Source organism: Dreissena polymorpha, chromosome 4 (assembly GCF_020536995.1).
Source record: "Dreissena polymorpha isolate Duluth1 chromosome 4, UMN_Dpol_1.0, whole genome shotgun sequence".
Taxonomy (NCBI): Eukaryota; Metazoa; Mollusca; class Bivalvia; order Myida; family Dreissenidae; genus Dreissena; species Dreissena polymorpha.
Window position 1 is genome coordinate 113,143,024 of NC_068358.1, and position 27,711 is coordinate 113,170,734.

General features: G+C 34.7%; 1 protein-coding gene and 2 long non-coding RNA genes across 5 annotated transcripts in view; 2 read left to right on the forward strand and 1 right to left on the reverse strand.

Annotated features, from left to right (window-relative positions):
* Positions 1–6,851, reverse strand: part of LOC127879872 (potassium voltage-gated channel subfamily H member 7-like) — a 28,831-nt gene extending 21,980 nt beyond the window's left edge. The window contains exon 1 of the mRNA XM_052426937.1: positions 6,737–6,851. The gene's annotated coding sequence lies outside the window, so the exon portion shown is untranslated. The remainder of the gene's footprint in view (positions 1–6,736) is intronic.
* Positions 6,852–11,288: 4,437 nt separating this feature from the next.
* On the forward strand, positions 11,289–14,429 carry LOC127880154 (uncharacterized). The gene is made up of 3 exons (XR_008049441.1): positions 11,289–11,444; positions 11,710–11,836; positions 14,118–14,429. It is a non-coding gene; the product is annotated as an uncharacterized LOC127880154 (long non-coding RNA).
* Positions 14,430–25,348: 10,919 nt separating this feature from the next.
* On the forward strand, positions 25,349–27,711 carry LOC127879131 (uncharacterized). Of its 3 annotated transcripts, none has more exons than XR_008048925.1 (5): positions 25,349–25,642; positions 26,096–26,172; positions 26,366–26,461; positions 27,068–27,149; positions 27,442–27,711. It is a non-coding gene; the product is annotated as an uncharacterized LOC127879131 (long non-coding RNA). The 3 variants fall into 3 exon arrangements; XR_008048926.1 differs by having other exon boundaries at positions 25,578–25,754; XR_008048924.1 differs by having other exon boundaries at positions 25,593–26,172; positions 27,442–27,710.

Here is a 27,711-nt window from a genome sequence, read left to right on the forward strand (position 1 = left end):
TGTAATACCCCATTCGTAAGCAATATATTACACAACTCAGAAATTATTTTTATATATTTCATATAGTATCACGCAAAGTTTAATTAAGTTTACGATCCCACGACATCTATTGAATACACACAGACTCCTTCATAGGTTTCTTTAGCATCACGTATCGCTTCAATAAATATCTAAAAGCTAGAATCGATTTTAAAAAAAAACATGGGAAAAGGCGAGTTAATTAATTAATATTCACGTCTGCCCCTTTGATTAATGTGCTCACTGACAAATTCACGCACAAAAAATAAATACACAGTCAATATCTGTATGTTAAACGTTAATGTTTGCACCAAACTGCCTCCTACCAAGAATATAAGACGGCCTAATTACACTTCGGTTGAGTAATGATCCTCGTTCTGGGAAAACCGGCCTTAATGCTTTGGCGTAAAGTGTCGTTCCAGATTAGCCTGTGCAGTCCGCAGTTGAGCCAGTGCAGACGACACTTTTGACACTTTCCGCCTAAACTTCGACACTTTCCATCTAAACTTCGACACTTTCCGCCGAAACTTCGACACTTTCCGCCTAAACTGCTTTTAGATAAAAAGAGACTTCCGTTAAACGAAACATTTAATAAAATACGAAATCTGGGACGATATTGACGCAATTGCATTAAGCGCCGTTTTCACGGAGCGATGTTAAAATATCTTTTGCTTTATTCCTCGAGAACAAGTAAGTACCTTCCAGGATGATACCTTTTTATAGAAAATAAGCGGCATTTTCTCAAGTATAATTTTGTTAATTAAGGTTGCTAACACATTGGAAATTCAAAAATAATTAACCGGTAATTTGAGTTTTGCAAACATGTTGCGGTTTAAAAAACTAACATTTAAAAACAGCACCCAAATCATACAAGAAATGTCATTCTATATAAGAAACACACTGTGATTTCTCTTTGATACGAAACATTTCAGATAGCAGAAGACGGCCAATTATTTATGAATCCATCTTCCCTCTTTATTTTCCGTCTGTTAAATGGTGCGTTAAGGCGGCTTGATCAATCGGTAGCAACACTTAAAGATTTAGTGCCTAGATATTGTCACAAGAAAAGTTCCTTCCTTTAATTGCACAAGATTGTGGACTTCGAAATGAAAGATAAAAGATTCGGCTACATATTTAGTTGTTATTTCATGATTTCGAGCGCAAAACATTGATTTCACAAATCAATTTTGACGAAGATTTTTTATCAGCATGTAATCAACAATAAGTAGTTATAATGCGTAACATTTATTAAACCATAATGCCGTAATACACGCACAATAACGATTCAAATAAAAAGATATTCATTGGTTTCGATAGATTATCGGTTTTAATTCACGAGTAATCAGACAAAATACTAGTTTTACGATTGGCGCAATAAATATCAATCTTCTGCCAAAACAAACCAGTTTTCTTTTTATTTGATTATTTCCCACAAAGTGGTTGCCTTTTCAGAGTTAAACCGTTGACATTCTCGCGAATAGTAACGCCATAACGCCCCATAAATGACGTAATTTCACTATAAATAGGTAACAAGTATGGAACCTATGTTTCGGTGTTTGAAACAGCGAATAATCAGTTGTAAATCATTGATGTTCCCATATAAACCACAGGATAGCCCACAATTAAGTTGTTTATTTGTAAATAAACAAATTACTTTTTTTCTTCAAACATTTTGATGAGCGACAATTTATCTTTTTGCATTTAATTTATATATAGCATTTTTAGGTATAATATTATATACTATAATATACAATATTATTATATATTGTAATAGTATATGTATATTATACATAATAATATTATAAGGTAGAATATAACAGTTAAAGTACATACAAAAAGTGGGGTAAAATTCTCGCAAAATAACGTAGCGTTTTAAGCATTACTGCATTTTAATAAATCTCAATTTGCAGAAGTGTCGTCATAAATTATAGCCACTCAGTTGTCACCACTTTGCTTTGAAATAATAAACCAGAATAACTTCGTTTTCTATTTGAATGACACAAGCCAGACGTTGACATATCCGGTTGAAACGCGCAAGAGAAAAATGCTCTAAGCAGACTCGTATTAATATTCCGCATAAACTGGAATTTCGCTAGCTGCAGGCTTACTTTACATGTAAAATACCATTAAAGCGGAAAGTGTCGCCCCTTATTATGATTTCCGGATAACATATGCTTGTCTGGGATGAAACTTTACGAACATTCATTTGTTCCCATTTTTCACTGAGTGATGGGTTTATTTTACATTACAAATATAGGCAAAAACGAAGTAATAGTTTAATTGTATGTAATGTTTATTAATTAAATTTGTTTTTATAGCAATATTAATGTAAGCGAATGCATTTCTGTTTTCCTAATATAACTTATATATTCGCTTAATCGCGAATTCATTATCTCATAATGATGTTCTAAAAAATATATAGTCGGAAAAATGAGTTATTTGCAAAGTTTGACATTTTACTATAAGTATCAAGTAAGCAATTCTGTTCAGTATACAAGTACAATGGCGCCGCGTTCTGAAAAAACGGGACTTTATGCATGTGGGCAAAGTGTCATCCCAGTTTAGCCTGTTCTGTTTGCACAAGCAAACCAGGGAAGACACTTTCCGCTTGTATGGAAATTTTTGTTTAAAGGAACCTCTTCTACACGAACATCCAGTGAAGGAAGAAAGAGCGAACTGCATAGATTAATCTTAAACTTAAAGAGCATGCAGTAAGCCCCGTTTTTCCAGAACGAGGCTAAATTGAATCGTGATTGAATACAATCACCGGACTTAAGTCTCTGCGAAAGAGCTTAAAGAAAACCGTCCCAATGTTAACTTAGTGTCTAACGGATATTACAAATATGTCAGCTGTCCATTCGACCTGAAGACAGCGATATTAATTCTGAGGATTATTCGGTATTACGTATGGAACGAGTCTAGAATAATTGATGCAGTAAACAGTAGCTTGTGAATTCCGTTGAGGTATTTCTACGTCGACACATGGAAGAAAGACCAACAGAGAAATATCTTCAAATTGAATAAATATTGTGTTTTCGTGTTCAGTTGGTAAAATGTTTGAGTAACAAAATACCGGAAAATGGCATTTAATATATTTACAATAACTGAACATGTACTTACAAAACTATACTGTTTTGAATAGTTATAACTAATTACAACAGCAAGTACGAAGATTAACCCATTGACTAGCGTCTAGAAAAAGGGCCTTGGCAAACAGCGTAGACCCAGATGAGACGCCGCATGATGCGGCGTCTCATCAGGGTCTTCGCTGTTTGCTTAAAGCAATTTATGTAAGAAATATTCTTAATAAAGAAATAAATATACTAGACATTCCTCATTTTTTAAAATAAATTTATCCAATTTAGAAGGATGGGAGAGTCCACTAGGCATAAATGGGTTAAATAAAAATTCTGCTGTCCCTGAGATTTGAATCTAAGCCCACTGTAAGCAAACGATAATGCGCTATCAATGAGCCACGCGGGCTTTTATATTCATTACAGAATTATAAACCTAATGACTACACGCTTTTCCAAATACCGATAGTAAAGTAAAAGCGTTACAAACGATTTATTACTTTTTCCGATTTCGAATCACGATTATACATTAATGAAACATTATTTTAAACAGTTTTTTAAGTCATTAGTGTTATTTCGCTTGTTAAAATATAATGTACGTGTTCTCTTTTTAATCATGATAACTTAAGTGTTTTTTATTATATATAGTAACAACAGGACAAATATTAGCCATTGCTATATGCACTTAAGCAACACTTTCGATCGGGTGACAGCGTTTTTTACTCGTCGAATTGTTCTTGGTATTTATTTGTGGACAAACATTAATTCGCTTTCTCGAAAAGAAGACAAATTCGCTCCCGCTCACCTGATGGGAGCCCTAATTAACGCTACGGGCTTCCGGTACGCTGGTGAGGCTGCAACCACGAGTTTCCGGCAAGTAGATCCGCCGCCGATTAAATTTTTTGGAGAATCGATCTTAACTTTCTGAAGACGGTCGGGTTTGAATTAAGGCAACAAATGAAAGGAAAGTTCTAAATCGCGCTTTTCCGTTACAATTCTAAGTGATTTTTGAAGGTTGCTGGCTGAAGCAAAGTCCATGATTATGTGAAAGTGGGCATATTTACGCATATCAATCATGTACCACTAATTATGGTGTTGCTATCAGTTTCCATGGAAACCTTTCTCAATCTCTGTCCTGGGTTGGAATTACGCTATCTGTCACAGATCACATTCGCGCGTTTCTAAAGAATGATAAATGAATACTGAATAATGAAAACATATAAAATTTGTGAAAATAATGTTTTCGCAGTATTGCGCAATGAATAGAACATAGCGACGATGGGTGGTCTTGATCGGAACTCGTTAAAAGAGCCAATCTTTAAGAAATTACATCAATCAGTTTGAAAAGGGCAGCAGTTTTAAATCAAAGTGAACACTATTTCTTTAGTAAGACATGCATTTTTATCATGGCTATACACGAAGGCATGACGTAGTGGTTGCTGATGGTGGTGTGTGTGGGGGGGGGTCGTGGTGGTTTTTGGTGTGGTAGCTAAATTAATGGTAGTGGTGGTTAGGATAAGTACAGGTTATGTTGATTGTGTTGGTGGTTGTTGGGGGTGGTGTTAGTGGTGGTGATAGTGGTGGTGGTTAGGATAAGTACAGGTGATGCTGATTGTGCTGGTGGTTGTGGAGGGTGGTGGTAGTGGTGGTGAAAATGGTAGTGATGGTGGTTAGGATAAGTACAGGTGAAGTTGATTGTGCTGGTGGTTGTGGAGGTGGTAGTGATGGGGACAGTGGTGGTGATAGTGATGGTGGTAGTGGTGATGATAGTGGTGGTGGTTAGGATAAGTGCAGGTGATGTTGATTGTGCTGGTGGTTGTGGAGGGTGGTGGTAGTGGTGGTGATAATGGTAGTGATGGTGGTTAGGATAAGTACAGGTGATGTTGATTGTGCTGGTGGTTGTGGAGGTGATAGTGATGGTGATAGTGGTGGTGATAGTGATGGTGGTAGTGGTGGTGATAGTGGTTGTGCTAGTGGTGGTGGTAGTGGTGGTGATAATGGTGGTGATAGTAGTGGTGGTAGTGGTGGTGGTAGTGGTGGTGATAGTGGTGGTGGTAAGGATAAGTACAGGTGATGTTGATTGTGCTGGTGGTTGTGGAGGATGGTGGTAGTGGTAGTGATAGTGATGGTGATAGTGGTGGTGGTAGTGGTGGTGATAATGGTGGAGATAGTGGTGGTGGTAGTGGTGGTGATAGTGGTGGTGATAGTGGTGGTGATAGTGTGGTGGTAGTGGTGGTGATAGTGGTGGTTATAGTGGTGGTGATAGTGATGGTGATAGTGGTGGTGATAGTGGTGGTGGTTAGGATAAGTACAGGTGATGTTGATTGTGCTGGTGGTTGTGGAGGATGGTGGTAGTGATGGTAATAATGGTGGTGGTTTGGATAAGTACAGGTGATGTTAATTATGCTGGTCGTTGTGGAGGGTGGTGGTAGTGGTGGTGATAGTGGTGGTGGTTAGGATAAGTACAGGTGATGTTGATTGTGCTGGTGGTTGTGGAGGGTGTGGTAGTGGTGGTGATAGTGGTGGTGGTTAGGATAAGTACAGGTGATGTTGATTATGATGGTGGTTGTGGAGGGTGGAGGTAGTGATGGTGGTAGTGGTGGTGATAGTGGTGGTGATGATGGTGGTGGTAGTGGTGGTGGTTAGGATAGATACGGTCGATGTTGATTATGCTGGTGGTTGTGGAGGGTGGTGGTAGTGGTGGTGATAGTGATGGTGGTTAGGATAAGTACAGGTGATGTTGATTGTGCTGGGGTTGTGGAGGGTGGTGGTAGTGGTGGTGATAGTGGTGGTGGTTAGGATAAGTACAGGTGATGTTGATTGTGCCGGTGGTTGTGGAGGGTGGTGATAGTGATGGTGATAGTGGTGGTGATAGTGGTGGTGATAGTGATGGTTATAGTGGTGGTGATAGTGATGGTTATAGTGTGGTGATAGTGGTGGTGGTTGGGATAAGTACAGGTGATGTTGATTGTGCTGGTGGTTGTTGAGGGTGGTGATAGATGTGGTGATATCGTTTGTCCAAACAAAAAGACGCAATTTGATTTCACAAAAAATATACGAGATAATCTGTTTTCACTGAACATGGACTATCACATGCAAAAACATTAATTTAACGCGAATTAATGTATATTAATGTATATTATGCTTATCGAAAACTACATTTCCCGATTTTGGACCGATTGACCGACAGTGCGCATTGGGAAAACGGCGTTTAATGCATGTGCGTAAATTGTCGTCCCATATAAGACTGTGCAGTCCGAAGAGTTTAAACAGGGACGACCCTTTCTTGATTTCCGTTAAGAAGAGGATTCCTTTAAAGGAAAAAAATCAGTCCGCACAGGCTAATAAGGGACGCCACTTTCCGATTTTATTGTATTGTTCGTATAAAGGGTCTCTTCGAAGCAACAATCCAGTTAAAGCGAAAAAGTGTCGTCCCTGATTAACCTGTGCGGACTGCACAGGCTAATCTGGGACGACACTTTACGCACATGCATTCAAGCCCCTTTTTACAGCGCACGGCCCATATCTTTTTAGATTGGGAATGGGGCCGAATAATTTATTTATACGATTAGACATACAATGTATAGATTTCTAGTTCAGTTACCTTTACATGTTATATAATACATTTGTATATCCATACTTACAACAAAACCGGACGTAAGGCTTGTGTCATCCGCATCATTAGAAATGATGACGTCATTTCCTGTCCAGAAAGATGGCCGCCATGACGCCACTGTGCGAATGCGTCTCGCTACTGTATTCATTTACGTCTGAAATTTTCGCAAAAAGTGTATTAATACCTAGTAATATAATATTGACCACACAACCCATAACATAAAGTCATAAATCTCTATAATATTTGTTTTAATACATTGAGATCAGGCTGTTAGAAATGACCTTGTACTGCCGCGCTTTAAGTCAAAATGTCGTTTAGCCTTTTGTATTAAATGTTTAAAAAAAACTTTTCGATTTTACAAAGTGTCGACTTTAACGACAAAAAATACGATATAGTTCGAAATTTTAGTAACAAGCTTAATAAAAATGTGATATCTATGATATCTAAATATTTCACAATACGCCTTGGTTATCTCAAATTATATAATTTAGCCTTGATCTGGGAAACGCGGTTTCATGCATGTGCGTTAAGTGTCGTCCCAGATTAGCCTGTGCAGTCACCCTTATCAGGGACGACACTTCCTGCGTTTATAATATTTTTCGTTAAACCAAGACTTTTATTATCTAGCTAAAATCATGTTACGACGGACAGTGACGTCCCTGAAAGTTTACGCAAATGCATTAAGACCCTTTTTCCGAGAGCGCGACTCAATTAAATGTCTTCAGCTTACGTAAATCGAGAACAGTTAAAATCTATTTCGTTCCGATTTCCATTAAATTAAAATCCTGCATAATTTGTTCATCGATTGTCAATAATTTTATCGGAAATTTTAAAGTAATTATAAACCAAGATCTGAGACATGTATGCCAGAAAATAACCCTAACTTACCAAAGAATCGGTAATTTCAAAGACCGAAACTTTTCACTTACCCCACGTTATAACCACTAAAAACACAGATTATAATACTGACAGTCGTATCCGGCACGTCTTAAAGACTTAAAATTAGTGCGTGCGTATACACGTATATATCGTACAATCTTGACGACCTTAATTTCAAGTATGAGAAACAATTCTGTAGCCGGACAGCCGAAACAGTTAATGAACATAAGCGCGCGCCCTTCACCCGCGCAAATCTATCGCGTTATAATGCGCGCAGGAAAACAGCTCAATTATACAAACAATGTGCATTCACAATCCACAAAAATCGCAAAGGCTCAATTAAATGAAGAAAAGAGAAATACTGTGAAATATCTTTATATGAATAATTAATGCGCTATTCTATTTAACTTCTTCTTCTTTGCCCTGTTTGAAATCGATTGTTGGCAAACAAGGTACTGAACAAATTTGACTAGATACACCCGTTTTCATTGACATTCGTATCGGTTTTCGGTGAACTATTTGTATAATTGTTTAATTCAGAAAAATAAAGAAAATAAAACCGCGTGAATCGTTTGAACTATTCAGTTTTGGACCACGTGTCATCTTTCAGTATTCGATAAAAAACAATGTGACTGGATCTTTGTTCACGTAATCGATGGCGGGCAACAACGAATATGTTATCAATATTAACCGGCTACTGCCACGATATGAATACATTGAAGAGCTTTGTTCTTGTTTAATACATATTCGTTAAGTGTCGTCGCAGATTAGCTTGTGTCCGCATTCCGCAGTCCGGATTCTTGTTTAGAAGAAACTTCCTTTAAACGAAAAAAAATCATAAAGGCGGAAAGTACCGCTCTGCACTGGCTTATCTGTGACGACTTATTACGCACATACGTTTAGCCCTGTTTTCCCAGAGCGAAACTCATATATTAAAGAGACCTTTTCACGTTTTGGAAAATTGACAAAATAAAAAAAGGTTTCAGATTCGCAAATTTTCATTGTAGTTATGATATTTGTGAAGAAAAATGAATACTGAACATTTACCATGCTTTACAATAAACATAATATGCATCTTTTGTCGATTTTAAAACCGGAAAATTATAAAGCGCTGCAACGCAAAACGATTCAATAATTTAGAGAGTTCTGTTGTTTTCGTTATGTTTTGGGACACTACGTGGATTGCTTATATAAGGCATAAAATTAATCACTAATTGTATGAGCACGAATGGCCGAGTGGTCTCAGCGCTAGACTTTGACTCCAGGGGTCAGTGGTACAAGCCCAGATGAGGGTTACTTTTTTTTATTTCTTAAATTATATTCCTTGATACGACTTTAAACGAAAAATACCTTACAAGCGGAGAGTGTCGTATTTCTTATAAGGCAAACTAACACAGATAAAGAGTGCGCCTTTTTTGTTTCATTTTCTCTACCACAACCGGAAACCAAACCGTGTATATTATTTGTCAAACTATCCAGACAGCGCGACCGGTAGATCCGGCTTCGGTAGAAAAGCGCGCCAGCAGATGGCGCCTCCGTCGTCTGATCCGACAGAAGACCAAGCGTCTCGGGCGATCGAAATTTCACCTGAACAAGCGTCGAGTGATATCGACGTAGAAATCGTGGATAGAAGCAACCAAGGTTCGGGAAGCTCCCTTATTATATATCACAAAATATTACGAGACCCGCTCTGGGAACATGATACGCGTTCTAGAAAAAACGGGGCTTAATGCATGTGCGTAAAGTGTCACCCCAGATTAGACTGTGCAGTCCACAAAGGCTAATCAGGGACGACACTATCTGCTTTTATGGTATTGTTCGTTTAAAGGAAAACTCTTCTACACGAAAATCTAGTTTAGGCGGAAAGTGTCGTCCCTGATTAGCCTGTGCGGACTGCACAGGCCAATCTGGGATGACACTGTACGCAAATGCATTAAGCCCCATTTTCTCAGAACGCGACTCAAAAAGTGGTTAAATGATTTTTCGCAGAGTGTCGCAACGGATTAGCCTGTGCAGTCAACACAGAGTTTAGGGATGCCACATTTTGTCTCAACTGAATTTTCGCTAAGAAAAGAATACATTTTTAACAAAAAAAATCATATCAGAGGACCGAACAGGCTACTATGAGACGACACTAAACGGAAATTCATTCTTTATGAGTTATTCACTGTTTGTTTTAACCCATTTATGCCTAGCGTCTAGAAAAAAGGCCTCGACAAACAGCGAAGACCCAGATGAGACGCCGCATGATGCGGATCAATTTATTTCCAAAATTAGGGATGTCTAGTATATTTATTTTTATATTTAGAATATTTCTTACAGAAATTCCTTTAAGCAAACAACGTAGACCTTGATGAGACGCCGCATCATGCGGCGTCTCTTATGGGTCTTCGTTGTTTGCCAAGGCCTTTTTTTTAGATGCTAGGCATAAATGGGTAAACATGGGCAAGCTTTGTCCCTCGTTACACACATTTCCCTATCGACCTTGTCAATGTCACACATATATGTCAAAGGTCAATTTTTGGCATTGAACACATTGTGCGGACCTAATTTATTCGTTATCATGGAATTTTATAATTATTGTATCGCAGATGATCACCACGTTGCGCGCAAGTCTTGTTAACCTAAAAAACGTTAAGGTAACACTTAAAAAGTTAAAAAACAATTATAGTCATGATGCTCCATGTTAAATAATAACGAGCATAATTCACAAAGAGGTCTATATTTTTCTCTTGTTTTAAAAAACGTTGTTACCTGGTTTCTCTATCATTTAAATGAATATCGATCTGGTAAAAATGGGCTAAATGATTATTTGCGTTAAGTGTCCTTCAATATTAGTAGCACTGTGCAGTTTGCACGGGCTAATCAGGAACGATACTTTCCGACTAAACTGGATTTTCGTTTAGAACAGCCTTTCTGTAAGCGAAAAATTCATCACAAGCCGAAAGTGTCATCCCTGATAAGCGTTTGCGAACTGCACAGGCTAATTTGAGCCCCGTTTCATCAACGATCGCATCGCAATTTTACTGCTAAAATATCGCACATCGCTTGTCTGTTCGCAATTTGCGTTTCATCAAATATCGCATCGCCGGTTCGGTTGCGATATTCGCACATCGCCAATATTAAGGCTATTTTGCGTTTCATCAAATATCGCATCGCCGGTTCGGTTGCGATATTCGCACATCGCCAATATTAAGGCTATTTTGCGTTTCATCAAAAATCGCACGTCGCAAGAGCACCTCCTTTTGTCAATATTTTGCTACAAAAAATGTGATGACACAAGCGCAGTCGCAGAGCGTTAAAAAAACTCCAATATGGCCGAGATGCTTTTTGTTGATGATTGTAAATAACCAGAGAAGGAGAGAGCGGGAGTTCCGTCCCCGTTTGGAGGTTGCCGGGGTTCGCGATATGGACTTAGTCGGTATCGGGTGAACCGAACCACCGCGCAACAACTGGTTGAGCTTTTGGGGCAGGATCTTGCCAGATCTGAACGGGGCGGAAAAACCATTTCGCCGGAGACCAAGGTAAGATTATTGCAATCGACATGCATTTTCTAATTTGCTACTCTATATTGGCTCTGAGAAATTGACACACACAGTACGTGCATAACGACCGTTATCAAGTACAGTAACTCCCAGTAGGGTGCTGTTTTCTTACATCCGGTCTTAATGTCGTGTTCCCATGTAAACAAGTTAACACGGATACAAAATTGAAATTTTATGATTCAGTACCGTTTGATTGCCAGGCATGAATAGGCAAATCGAACAACGATTGAATTGTAATTCGACTCATTCAATTTATGGATTAATTGGAGGCGAAATTAGGGGAATGTCAAGTTTGTTAACCTACAATATGAAGTAAATACGATCTAGGTCACGTAAGTTTGAACGTATCGTTTTAGTAGTATGCTGTAATTTATTAATTACTCACGGTTTTTTCATCATCATCATTGTTTTCATTTCTACTGAACTTTTCAATTGAAGAGTGGAGTCAGTGGAGTAAAACGACTATGCCCAACATGATCGTTTTTTGTTTTTTAAATGGGTCTTTTGATTTTAAATAATAGTTCAGGTACATGTCACCAAATTGTATTTATAAATGTTTCAAACTTTTTTGCTGCAGATCCTCGTCAGCCTGATATTCCTGGCTAAAGGCGCATTTTACTCAGAATTGGCAGACACACATGAGATCAGCATATCACCGTTCATGCCTTTGTTGAGTCTGTCAACAACAACTTGGACTACATAAGGTACATAACTGTCAGATAGATTTGATATAATATTATTGCACTTACTGTTACAAACAGACAATCTTATGTGTACGGTTACAAACAGAAACTGTTATGTCAACTTATTGAGTTTAGACCCAGGCTAGCACGAGAATTCTCAATAGTTTGCAACAGTAGAAATATGAAGCTTTCTAAGAAATCCTATATATGAAATTGTATCTCCAGACTCCTAAAGATTTTTAGGAGATGGCAATGAACAATTTTACTGTAATATTTCACATTTTATTTCTCCATTTTCTTATATATTTATCAGCCTATTAATTGACATTTTGAAATGAAATGGTAACATATACTGGTTAAACATATGTTAATTCATGTAGCCTTGTAGATAACAATTCTAAGTATGAAAAACTTTTTTTGAAATCAATATCATGACCATTATATGTGACGTCGTCAGCGATACGCTAACGTTAATGTCGGGAAATCGCGAGATAAAAATCTTGTACGAAAATGCGCTGGATATTTCGTCTTTTTTATAAAATTTCTTGGCTCATAATTTATGACATACTTTGAAAATTTCCACAATATAGCATGAATTTGTCCTTTAAAGGGATCTTTTCACGCTTTGGTAAATTTACAAAATTGAAAAAAGTTGTTTCAGATTCGCAAATTTTCGTTTTAGTTATGATATTTGTGAGGAAACAGTAATACTGAACAATTACCATGCTCTAATATAGCCATTATATGCATCTTTTGACGATTTTAAAACCTAAAAATTATAAAGCGTTGCAACGCGTAACGATTGAATAATTTGGAGAGTTCTGTTTTTGTCGTTAAAATTTTGTGCAACTACGAAGATTGCTTATATAATGTAGAAAATACGTTAGTTATGTGTACGCGGCGGAATAGCTCAGTAGGCTAAAGCGTTTTTACTTCAGGACTCTGGCAGGACTCAAGGGGTCACTGGTTCGAAACCTGCTCCGGGCAATTTTCTTTTCCTTTTTTTTTTATTTTATTCTTGATTTTTTACTGGAGCTTTTACGATCCAATGTTTACATTAATCAATATGAAGCATTTAATGAATAAGTTAAAAAAATGCCAAAATCTGTGAAAAGGCCCCTTTCAATCGTGATACATCGGCTATCTCGGATTCCTCCGTAAGATAGGCCTCGTGGCTAACGGTCGCCATATTGCCATGTATTTCTACTTTACTACCCAAAAGGTTGTCAGTCTATTGATATGAGGCTGTATACGATGCGCGTTGAACTAGCGCCAAACTTTTTACCGAAACTTTGATATTAAGAGCACTGTTAACGTTCATTTGTGTTGCATTTTGACCTATTATCCAAGTGATTTACTTTTCCATTATTATTTAATCACCCTATCATCCAATTTTTAAGATGAAATTACGGTGTTTACAAAACCAACCAAACCGAAAGTGAAACTAGATGCATTACGTTTCGCGATGTAAACATTAAATATTTGTTCAGTTTGAGGAAGCGAATCGATAATAGACGGTGGAATATGTATGCAATACAGACTATCATTGCCGATTGTAGTACTGGCTAAAAAATACCTTTTATGACAGGTCATGTATAGAACGTTAATCAAAATAGTGACCATAAATCACTACAAATTTCTGGGTTGATCATTAATATAATTAATGCACGTTTCTGATCTAATTGCCTGTATCTAGTTGTAATTACCATGATATTGATAAAATTAAAACGTTTTTTTCATAAATTAACATTACATGTTTTATTTTTATCATTTAGGTAATATATAATTGTATCATTATCATCATTAAATACTCTGAAAATAATCTAAATTATCATGATTACTTTAAAGTAGAATTTTTAAATTTTTCTCATTATTTTTAATGAATTTCCACATTTGCTTGATTCAAAATAAAATGTATTAATAAGGGTTTCAGTTTTTAATTTTTATCCAATTTTTAGTTCGATTAAATTTAAAGTACTAACTACATACATGTATGTGAAATGCTCTTGAGTTCGTTTCCTGGGCCTAGAACCAGTACTTGGGTGTCTCTTGGAGATTTCTTAAGAATGCTCCCTCACTGGGGATCAAACCAGTGACCTCCAGATCATTAGGTGGACACCACATCCATTACACATCAGCGAACTTTAATTAGTAAATTACTTTAGTATTGCAACATTATATAATATAATGTTGCTACGTATTTTTGGAAAATGATTAATGTGCAGTACTAAATAAATCTAAATGCATACAATTTTAATTGTGTATATTGTGTGATTATTAGTTACAAATTCTCTTTTTACAGGTATACTGGATTATGAAAGACTGATAAACATAAAATTGACAACTCATCTCCCCAACGATACTAAGTGTGGCTCATTCTCAGAACAAACCCATAGTCAGTGAGAAAACTACAGTGTAAAAAGACCACTTGATTGTGACAATTATGGCTGACCAAGCAAATGTTATCATTTAAAATACAGAAAACTTCCAGTTCAATATACATTTTATACCAATTATGACATTGACCAACACAGAAAATAATTATAAGGTTGATTTTCCCAAAACTGACTGTTACAATGGGATACTTTTTTAAGCTTCACTCTACTTTGTCTGAAAATAAAAGTCCTAAATGATGTAATAGAAACATACATATTTAATTTTTAGTTTTACAAGTATATATATATATATATATATATTTATATATATATACATATATTATTATATCTTTTTATCGATGGTCAATCAATTTAAGTTTAACTAATATATACATACACATTATATACATGTGTATGCTTTGGTTTTTGTCTATTGAAGCCAAATTAATATCCCATTAGATAGATAGATAATATCACAGCAGTATTCCTAGTTTGTCTGCAAGTACTGCAGAAATCATGGATTATTATTTTACTGAGTCAGCCTTAATCTTTATATTATAATTGTTAAAACAGATTAAGATGTGCATAATACAATTGAGGATGCAACAAGATTAAAAAATGGTACATGTATAAATTAATAAAGAATCAATAACAATCAGAAACTGTGCATTTTTTTCAGTATTGTGTGAAAGGATTTGAAGTAATTATGTGTTTTTGAAATATGATTTATGTGAATTTGAATAAATATATAAAATTTAGTGATTTTCTCAGACAAAACTGTTAATTACATACCAAAGTATTCAGAATGTATTATTGTAATATTCATTCGAATTTTTTAGTACAAAAAGCACTTTTCCCTGGCATTTATAGTAATTGCATATTTTATTATTCTGACAGCATTTATAAACTGTGTTCATGCAAGCAGGAACACGGTTTCATTTTTTGAGTATTTAAACAAGAGGGCCATGATGGCCCTGTATCGCTCCACTGCTGAAAAAAGGCTGAAACAAATTTCTCTGCATGTGCAAATACTTAAATATAGGCCCTATTTAAGCACATGTACACTTTTGTGACCTTCTGGGTTGGGTCAAATTTAACCCCAGGGGCATAATTTGAGCAAACTTTGTAGATGACTACTATATATCACTTCATACAAAATGTGGTAGCCCTAGGTCCTAGAGTTAAGGACAAGAATATTTTTAAAGTTTTCACAAAATAAGCAAGATATAAGCGTATAAAATGTTCAATTTTGTGACCCGCGGGTCAGGATCAAATTTGACCCAAAGGGCATAATTTGAAGAAACTTGGTAGAGGACTATACGATGTGATTGCATACCAAATTTGGTAGCCATAGTCCGAATGGTTTTCGACAAGAAGATTTTTAAAGATTTCACAAAATAGGCGCTTTATAAGCGTTTATTCAGTTTTGTGACCTCCTGGGGCAAGGTCAAAGTTGACCCCAAAAGGCATTATTTGAACAAATTTGGTAGAGGTTTATTAGATGTTACTACATACCAAATTTGGTAGCCCTAGACCCAATGGTTATGGACAACAAGATTTTTAAAGTTTTCACAAAATAGGCCCCATATAAGCGTATGTTCAGTTTTGTGACCCAGGGCAGGGTCAAATTTGACCCAAGGGGCATAATTTGAACAAACTTGGTAGAGAACTATTACATGTCACTACATACCAAATTTGGTAGCCCTATGCCTTATGGTTAAGGACAAGAAGAGTTTTAAAATTTTCACAAAATAGGCACTATATAAGCATATAATTGATTTTGTGGCCCCCGGGGCAGGGTCAAATTTGACCCCTGGGGCATAATTTGAACAAACCAAGTAGAGGACTATACAATGTCACTACATACCAATTTGTGTAGCCCTAGGCCTAATGGTTATGGACAAGAATTTTTTTAAGTTTTCACAAAATAGGCATTATATAAGCATATGTTCAATTTTGTGACCCCCGGGGCAGGGTCAAATTTGACCCTAGGGATTAAATTTGAACAAATTTGGTAAAGGACTATTAGATGTCACTATATACCAAATTTGATAGCCCTAGGCCGGATGGTTATGGACAAGAAGATTTTTGAAGTTTTCACAAAATAGGCCTTATATAAGCATATGTTCAATTTTGTGACTCTCGGGGCAGGGTCAAACTTGATCCCAGGGGCATAATTTGAAAAAACTTGGTAGAGGACTATAAGATGCCACTACATACCAAATTTGGTAGCCCTAGGCCCAATGGTTATGGACAAGAAGTTTTGTAAAGTTTTCACAAAATATACCCTTTATAAGCATATGTTCAATTTTGTGACCCCCGGGGCAGGATCAAATTTGACCCCAGGGGCATAATTTGAACAAATTTGGTAGAGGACTATTAGATGTCTCTACATACCAAATTTGATAGCCCTATGCCCAATGGTTATGGACGGGAGCCCTATGCCCAATGGTTATGGACGGGAGATTTTGAAAGTTTTCACAAAATAGGCCTTATATAAGCAAATTTTCAATTTTGTGACCCTCGGGGCAGAGTCAAATTTGACCCAGGGGCATAATTTGAACACATTTGAAAGAGGTTCACCCCAGGAACATTCCTAAAAAATTTCATCAGAATTGGACCAGTAGTTTAGGAGAAGATGTTTAGAGGAAAAGTTAATGCACGGACGCACGATGGACACAGGACCTATGGCCAGTGGAGCTAAAAATCAAATTAAACATTTAGTTTTGATGTAAAATCAGTTTTTATATGCAAGTGTCTATTTCACTTATAAATTAAAACAACATATTATACATTATTGAAAAGACTATTCCAAGCTTGATGTCATATTTCAACTTTGCATAGTGTAGTTAATTGAACATTGTATTGAACTGTATGGGCAGCTATATTTTTTGATTTATGTATGTTGTATTATACAAAATGCATTATTTCTACCACAAGTAGACCATATAAGGCCTATTGCTACTAAATAGGCACTGGTATGAATTTGACACCGTTTTTGATGCTCATACAAAACTTTAATTATTACTACGTTTTAGTATATTAAATATTTTCAAGTTTTTGTTCAACATTTTCTGCAAAAGAGTGTCTTAATGCATTTGAAAATATACTTAAAACAAACTAAAAATGCATTTTAACATACCCTTTTCCTGGTAAAGTGTATTTGGGATGATAAAAAATACACTTGAAGAGTATTAATGCTGGAAAAATGCAGAAAAAAATACATTTGATTCTGTTAGAAGTGTGTCTGGTCTGCATTTTTAAGTGTATTAAATGCACATCAAATGCAGATAAATACAATGCCAATACTGTTACATGTATTGTAATGGACATAAAATGCACTTGTTCTTGTAATTAAATGCTTTAGTGAATTGAAATAACCTTTTATAACGTTTTAACAATTAATAATACCTTTTTATATAAATTTTCTTTTGAAATGTGACACTTAATTGATTTTTGCACCACTAGTAAGAGATATAATTTGTGCTCATAATGCTTTATCATTACACTATATTATATCATTTGTTGTATGAAAATTACCCGTAAAATTCATGTGAAAGCTCAAGAGATCAATAGCAGCGTGCTATACCCTGCTCCTTTTTACATGACTTGATGGTATTTAGTCCCCAATTCTAAATGGCCAATGGCAAATTAATGTGCAGATTTGACAAATAAGTCATAACTGGGATCCAATAGGCAGACTTTCATATTACTTGTATTTAATTTAAATCATGATCTGAATTGCTCTTTGGCAAATCTTTGTTGGTCACAGTATTCAACTGAATTTTGTTCACGTTGTAGTGATTATATTTTCAATATTTATCAGACAACATCTTTCTTCAAAAGTTTAACATGATTGCTTGGTTAATTTAGAAACAAGATCAATGCATCATAACATAAAATGAAAAAATGTGTAATAGTAAAAATGGCAGCCAAAAAGCACTAGATTATCTGCCTTAAATCTGAGACGTTATGTTGATGTATTGGAATTTCTCATAAATAATGTGTTCCATAGTTGTATAATTGTATAGTCGCATGCATGAGTGTTGTCAATGTCACAATACCAATTAAAGCCTATAATTTACTAAAACAATTTGAAGTTTGATGTGTGTTTTTTTTCAAGATCTGTTATATATAATTATATATATATATATATATATATATATATATATATATATATATATATTGTTGAAAAGTTAACATGCAATAAGTTTACTGTAATTAAGTAACAAATAGTTTTACTGATTTGGTTGGATGCATATATGCAGATATATCATGGTTTGTGCAGAGGACAGTAGCAAAAACAAGAGCTGTCTCCGTAGGATGACATACGCCCCCGATAAACGCTTTGATAGAAGTTATGAGCATTTTTCAAAACCTAAACGCCGACCCCAAGTTCAAGGTCAAAGGGGTCAAAATTTGTGTGTGTATGGGAAGGCCTTGTCCATATACACATGCATACCAAATATGAATGTTACATCTGAAGCGACATAGAAGTTATGAGCATTTTTTCGAAACCTAAATGCAAAGTGTGTCGGATAGACAGACGGACAGTGCGATCACTATATGCCCTCCTTTGGGAGCATAAAAATGTGTTTCACATTGTTTTGGTAAATTAGTAATGTAGTTAAAAGAACAGAATCATCAATTATAAAGTTATTGATTATAAAGTGTTGCTGGCATATTTGATGCATTCATCTAGCTATAAGAAGGTCCCTGTTTTATCCCCACTGGCACTGAGCGAGGGTTCTCAAAATCTTTAAACAATATGAATAAGTACATATAGGGTCGAGAAAGCCTTGTCGATATGGGGGCTAAACACCTGAAATCAAAGCGACCCAGGTTAAAGGCCGAGGACAAACAAATAAACCAGAGGCCGCATGAGCCTGCTATACTCTGAACAAGTATTGTTTCTTCTCAGAAAACTGGCTTAAGTGTCTTACTAAGCTGAAGACTTTGAGTTTCAGTGCAATCTATCTAAAATAAATTGGTTAAATTAAATAATAATTTGTAAAAAATAAACATTCTGCACAAATTCAATTATTTACTTTACCTGTGTGCATGAATCATTTCAGTCTTGATGGTTAGTGAACTATGTCAAAAGCACCATAGCTATGAAACACTTGTATTTTGAATATTGCAATGTTCCACAGAAATGATGCTGATGATAATTCTACACGATCATGACATGAAAAATGATGAATTATTAGATATATTTCTAAATTCCATTTCCACCAACAATTCGGTTATTCCACTACCAGTTCACATGCTTCGTACACAGTTGAAAATAACACAATTCCACTCAACAACCGTGACACATGTACTCAATTTTTCAACTTTTCGCAATTAAAATTGTCTTCTTCTGTTATTGTTGTTGTTGTACTTTTGAAAGTAGTTCGAAAGATGGCGACTATTAACCCAGAGATTGATTTATGAAATAAATCGTCTGCTGATCCAGAGTGGGCCCCCATCTTACGGAGGAATCCGAGATAGCCGATGTATCACGATTGAGTGGGCCCCTTTAAACACTGGCACAATTGCACTCTGGATCAAAATTAACCAAGCAATCATGTTAAACTTTTGAAGAAAGATGTTGTCTGATAAATATAGAAAATATAATCACTACAAAGTGAACAAAATTCAGTTGAATACTGTGACCAACAAAGATTTGCCAAAGAGCAATTCAGATCATGATTTAAACTAAATACAAGTAATATGAAAGTCTGCCTATTGGATCCCAGTTAAGACTTATTTGTCAAATCTGCACATTAATTTTCCCTTAGCCATGTAGAATTGGGGACTAAATACCATCAAGTCATGTAAAAAGGAGCAGGGTATAGCACGCTGCTATTGATCTCTTGAGCTTTCACATGAATTTTACGGGTAATTTTCATACAACAAATGATATTTTGTAGTGTAATGATAAAGCATTATGAGCACAAATTATATCTCTTACTAGTGGTGCAAAAATCATTTAAGTGTCACATTTTTAAAGAAAATTTATATAAAAAGGTATTATTAATTGTTAAAACGTTATAAAAGGTTATTTCAATTCACTAAAGCATTTAATTACAAGAACAAGTGCATTTTATGTCCATTACAATACATGTAACAGTATTGGCATTGTATTTATCTGCATTTGATGTGCATTTAATACACTTAAAAATGCAGACAAGACACACTTCTAACAGAAACAAATGTATTTGTTTCTGCATTTTTCTAGCATTAATACTCTTCAAGTGTATTTTTTATCATCACAAATACACTTTACCAGGAAAAAGGTATGTTAAAATGCATTTTTAGTTTGTTTTAAGTATATTTTCAAATGCATTAAGACACTCTTTTCTTTTGCAAAAAATGTTGAACAAAAACTTGAAAATATTTAATATACTAAAGTGTAGTAATAATTCAAGTTTTGTATGAGCATCAAAAACAGTGTCAAATTCATACCAGTGCCTATTAAGTAGCAGTAGGCCTTATATGGTCTACTTGTGGTAGAAATAATGCATTTTGTATAATACAACATACATAAATTAAAAAATATAGCTGCCCATACAGTTCAATACAATGTTCAATTAACTACACTATGCAAAGTTGAAATATGACATCAAGCTTGGAATAATCTTTTCAATAACGAATAATATGCTGTTTTAATTTATAAGTGAAATAGACACTTGCATATAAAAACTGATTTTAAATCAAAACTAAATGTTTAATTTGATTTTTAGCTCAACTGGCCAAAGGTCCTGTGTCCATCGTGCATCCATGCATAAACTTTTCCTTTAAACATCTTCTCCTAAACTACTGGTCCAATTCTGATGAAATTTCTTATGAATGTTCCTGGGGTGTACCTCTTTCAAATTTGTTCAAATTATGTCCCTGAGGTCAAATTTGACTCTGCCCTGGGGGTCACAAAATTGAAAATTTGCTTAAATAAGGCCTATTTTGTGAAAACTTTCAAAATCTCCCGTCCATAACCATTGGGCCTAGGGCTATCAAATTTGGTATGTAGAGACATCTAATAGTCCTCTACCAATTTGTTCAAATTATACCCCTGGGGTCAAATTTGACCCTGCCCCGGGGGTCACAAAATTGAACATATGCTTATATAGGGTATATTTTGTGAAAACTTTACAAATCTTGTCCATAACCATTGGACCTAGGGCTACCAAATTTGGTATGTAGTGGCATCTTATAGTCCTCTACCAAATTTGTTCAAATTATGCCCCTGGGGTCAAGTTTGACCCTGCCCCGAGGGTCACAAAATTGAACATATGCTTATATAAGGCCTATTTTGTGAAAACTTCTAAAAATTTCTTGTCAATAACAATCCGGCCTAGGGCTATCAAATTTGGTATAAAGTGACATCTAATAGTCCTCTACCACATTTGTTCAAATTTAATCCCTAGGGTCAAATTTGACCCTGCCCCGGGGGTCACAAAATTGAACATATGCTTATATAATGCCTATTTTGTGATAACTTAAAAAAAATCTTGTCCATAACCATTAGGCCTAGGGCTACACAATTTGGTATGTAGTGACATTGTATAGTCCTCTACTTAGTTTGTTCAAATTATGCCCCAGGGGTCAAATTTGACCCTGCCATGGGGGCCACAAAATCAATTATATGCTTATATAGTGCCTATTTTGTGAAAATTTTAAAACTCTTCTTGTCCTTAACCATAAGGCATAGGGCTACCAAATTTGGTATGTAGTGACATGTTATAGTTCTCCACCAAGTTTGTTCAAATTATGCCCCTTGGGTCAAATTTGACCCTGCCCGGGGTCACAAAACTGAACATACGCTTATATGGGGCCTATTTTGTGAAAACTTTAAAAATCTTGTTGTCCATAACCATTGGGCCTAGGGCTACCAAATTTGGTATGTAGTGACATCTAATAAACCTCTACCAAATTTGTTCAAATAATGCCTCTGGGGTCAACTTTGACCCTGCCCCGGGGGGTCACAAAATTAAATAAACGCTTTGAAAGCGCCTATTTTGTGAAATCTTTAAAAATCTTCTTGTCGAAAACCATTTGGACTATGGCTACCAAATTTGGTATGCAGTAACATCTTATAGTCCTCTACCAAGTTTGTTCAAATTATGTCCTTTGGGTCAAATTTGATCCTGACCCGCATGTCACAAAATTGAACATTATATACGCTTATATCTTGCTTATTTTGTGAAAACTTTAAAAATATTCTTGTCCTAAACTCTAGGACCTAGGGCTACCACATTTTGTATGTAGTGAGATATAGTAGTCCTCTACAAAGTTTTCTCAAATTATGCCCCTGGGGTTAAATTTAACCCAGCCCAGAAGGTCACAAAAGTGTACATGTGCTTAAATAGGGCCTATATTTAAGTATTTGCACATGCAGAGAAATTTGTTTCAGCCTTTTTTTCAGCAGTGGAGTGATACAGGGCCATCATGGCCCTCTTGTTTAAATACTCAAAAAATGAAAACGTGTTCATGCTTGCATGAACACAGTTTATAAATGCTGTCAGAATTATAAAATATGCAATTACTATAAATACAAATGCCAGGGAAAAGTGCTTTTTGTACTAAAAAATTCGAATGAATATTACAATAAAAATTTTTGAATACTTTAGTATGTAATTAACAGTTTTTGTCTGAGAAAATCACTAAATTTTATATATTTATTCAAATTCACATAAATCATATTTCAAAAACACATCATTACTTCAAATCTTTTCACACAATACTGAAAAAAATGCACAGTTTCTGATTGTTATTGATTCTTTATTAATTTATACATGTACCATTTTTTAATCTTGATGCATCCTCAATTGTATAATGCACATCTTAATCTGTTTTAACAATTATAATATAAAGATTAAGGCTGACTCAGTAAAATAATAATCCATGATTTCTGCAGTACTTGCAGACAAAATAGGAATACTGCTGTGATATTATCTATCTATCTAATGGGATATTAATTTGGCTTTAATAGAAAAAAATCAAAGCATACACATGTATAATATGTGTATGTATATATTAGTTAAACTTAAATTGATTGACCATCGATAAAAGATATTATAATATATGTATGTATATATATATATCCTTGTAAAACTAAAAATTAAATATGTATGTTTCTATTACATCATTTAGGACTTTTATTTTCAGACAAAGTAGAGTGAAGCTTAAAACAGTATCCAATTGTAACAGTCAATTTTGGGAAAATCAACCTTATAATTATTTTCTGTGTTGGCCAATGTCATAATTGGTATAAATGTATATTGAACTGGAAGTTTTCTTTATTTTAAATGATAACATTTGCTTGGTCAGCCATAATTGTCACAATCAAGTGGTCTTTTTACACTGTAGTTTTCTCACTGACTATGGGTTTGAGCCACACAAAGTATCGTTGGGGAGATGAGTTGTCAATTTTATGTTTATCAGTCTTTCATAATCCAGTATACCTGTAAAAAGGGAATTTGTAACTAATAATCACACAATATACACAATTGAAATTGTATGCATTTAGATTTATTTAGTACTGCACATTAATCATTTTCCAAAAATATGTAGCAACATTACATTAATATAATGCTGCAATACTAAAGTAATTTACTAATTAAAGGTCGCTGATGTGTAATGGATGTGGTGTCCACCTAATGATCTGGAGGTCACTGGTTTGATCCCCAGTGTGGGAGCATTCTTAAGAAATCTCCAAGAGACACCCAAGTACTGGTTCTAGGCCCAGGAAACGAACTCAAGAGCATTTCACATACATGTACGTAGTTAGTACTTTAAATTTAATCGAACTAAAAAAGGGTTAAAACTAACAACTGAAACCCTTATTAATACATTTTATTTTGAATCAAGCAAATGTGCAAATTCATTTAAAATAATGAGTAAAATTTAAAAAGTCTACTTTAAAGTAATCATGATAATTTAGATCATTTTCAGAATATTTAATGATGATAATGATACAATTATATATTCCCTAAATGATAAAAATAAAACATGTAATGTTAATTTATAAAAAAAAACGTTTTAATTTTATCAATATCATGGTAATTACAACTAGATACAGGCAATTAGATCAGAAACGTGCATTAATTATATTAACCCATTCATGCCTAGCGTCCTGAAAAAAAGGACATTGCAAACAGCGTAGACCCAGATGAGACGCCGCATAATGCGGCGTCTCATCTGGGTCTGCGTTGTTTGCTTAAAGAAATTTCTGTAAGAAATATTCTAAATATAGAAATAAATATACCAGACACCCCTACTTTTGGAAATAAATTGATCCAATTTAGAAGGATGGGAGAGTCCACTGGGCATAAATGGGTTAATGAACAACCCAGACATTTGTAGTGATTTATGGTCACTATTTGATTAACGTTCTATACATGACCTGTCATAAAAGGTATTTTTTAGCCAGTACTACAATCGGCAATGATAGTCTGTATTGCATACATATTCCAACGTCTATTATCGATTCGCTTCCTCAAACTGAACAAATATTTAATGTTTACATCGCGAAACGTAATGCATCCAGTTTCACTTTCGGTTTGGTTGGTTTTGTAAACACCGTAATTTCATCTTAAAAATTGGATGATAGGGTGATTAAATAATAATGGAAAAGTAAATCACTTGGATAATAGGTCAAAATGCATCACAAATGAACGTTAATAGTGCTCTTAATATCAAAGTTTCGGTAAAAAGTTTGGCGCTAGTTCAACGCGCATGTATACAGCCTCATAACAATAGACTGACAACCTTTTGGGTAGTAAAGTAGTAATACAAGGCAATATGGCGACCGTTAGCCACGAGGCCTATCTTACGGAGGAATCCGAGATAGCCGATGTATCACGATTGGCACAATTGGTGGTTTGTAATCCGTTTGTTTAATTCAAATTATTCCCCTTGAATGACACTGTTTCTAGCAATAACCACGCACCTGCTATGCAAATTATTGCGCAATCGGTGTTCAGGCAAAAAGTTGACCGAAAAATGTGGGGTGTTTTTAACGCTTCACTACGAGCATGAAAGAAGTAATCCAAATGAAAAATTTGCATATGTGGGAGGAGATATGTCCAAATAAGCAGTATCTGACCTTGCCATGACCGGAAAATAAAAAATCATTGCTCAAAAGTGAAAGTAAAAAATTCGAAGGGCAATATTTTGCAGAAAGAAGGCAGATTCACTTGAAATTTAGCTTTTAATAAATCAATTATTGTGTTTTTTAATAAATTCTAACCATTTGAATCAGGTATATGCGCGTGAAATAATATATATTTATTTATTTCCAACACCACTATTCCTGTGCAGTAGAGTTACTCCCCTTTAAGCGGAATTATTACATTGTTGTTACGGTGAATTCGGGAGCGATCTTTTGAGCAGTTTTACGGATATCTGTATGATAAACACAGTATTTGTTTGGCAGGAAGAGAAATCGTCTCATTTGGTATCGATGCAGGTATGAATTCACTTAAATCACCTAAATTATTGTGTTAATTATGTCAAAGAAAATCTGTTCCAGATCGTACCCGCGCCATGTCGTACCGGACTTGTCTTCATTTGTAACAAATGTAAAATGTAACTTCTGTGATTGATCATAATCATAAACTTAAAAGCTAAGTTACGTTATTAGTTTTAAGTTGATTATACATTTAGGGAGCATTATAATTCACACACCATCTCATTATTAGTTTTGTTAACGTGTTAAAACTGCTATAATTAATTTCAGTTCTTATTTCATTTACATGATTAATATACAAAAAATAAATGGATATTATTATATATAAAGGTTAGGTTCTAGAATTAACCTTTGCAAAATTGAGGATGCAATGCTAAGACTCGGTTATTATGTGTCGCAGGTTTTGTGCATACCGGTATTGAAATTCTATTTTATTTACTTTTTATTTTATAGAGAACATGACTGACAAAGATCTATTGGACAGTGATTATGATGGGATTTCACAAATACATGAGCACAGTTACATTGTGGTAAGTAACATTTTAAGCAGTTGCATGTTGAAGACATTGAATTTGATGGTTAACAATTATATCCTGAATTTAAACTTAATTATTTAATAATACAGAATATACACATGCCCCTACTGTAAGAAATAATATTATTGTTGGAAATGTACTTTGTAAGTGTGATGACAAAAATATGTGTGTCTGTTCATTTGCATAGATATCGGACTCTGACCAGACACAACCACCTTCACCTTTTGGTTGACAGGAATATTCCAGTGAAAGATCAGTTGTTTAACAGCCTTTTTGACAAACAGTATGTGTGACTGCATCTTATTATTAATTTTAATATTACTATTAAAATTAAATTGAAAATTACTTCAGTTGGCAAAGGAATTCCAGTTATTTCATCATATGGCGCTACATTAAAAAGATGACTTAAATGGATAAAATATTAAATGCCCTTACAATTGGCTAATTTTGATCTCAGCATGATTTTTTAGCAAACTTTGAAAAAAGAAACATTGAATCAGTAAAAGCTTGTAGAAAACATTTGCGGTTAAATGTAATGTTCTTTCAGTTTGTCAGTATCACTTTAATTAATATTTGCATGCAGTGCACTATTATATTTCAGCATCTTTGGAGTTCCTTTCATGAAGAAAACAAGCTCTTAATTAATGTATCGACAATGATTTACTAAATCCAAGAAGTTGTTTAAAGATATTGAGCTGTTACATACATTCGCCTATTATGAGTTCGAAACTTCTTACAGTAATTATTATAATATTTTTTTAATTATTTTATTATATGTTTATCTTTTTTTGAATAGGTGTGTGTTAAACTATTCTAACAAATAGTGTTTCTGTTTCATCTTACAAAAGTATATAAGATTTAATTTAGCAATGCATTGTCGATCTTTCAGAATTCCTGGTGCTGCCATTCCTAATCAACCGACATATCAGAATTTTGGATAAGAATTCAGATTACTGGCTGCATATTCAACCGTAAGTGTTTTTCCTGTTCAATTTAACTGCTAGTTCATAAATAAAATTTTGTTTAAGAGAAATAATATTACTTACAAAAATGTTCTTAAATACCAGGTTGTATCACATTTGTATTGGGTGGGTGGGGCAGTTGTACATGTTTTGGATAATGTTTTTTTTATAAATACTAACCAAAAAAGTTTTTGTTTTTTCAACATTTATTCTTGTTTTGTTGTACATTATTTCAACTGTGATATTGAATCACATGCACATTTGCAATTTAGAAAAATCAACTTTTTATTGTCTATTTCAGGAATTTTTGGGTCCTGGGTTGGTGGGGGGTAACGTGTTTCAGACCAGAATCCTGCCGGACCATCCAATTGCAAGGACATCTAACATAGCTGAAATGTATCTGTAATGAATTATTAAAAGTTTGGATAAAAAATGTGTTCTTAAATCATTATTTTAAACAAATTATACACCCAGGTTGACTATTTTGAAAAAATGAAAAATGACAATTTTTACACATGGGATTTTTCAATGTTTCCGCATTCACTAACATTACTTTAGACAATGAAAGATA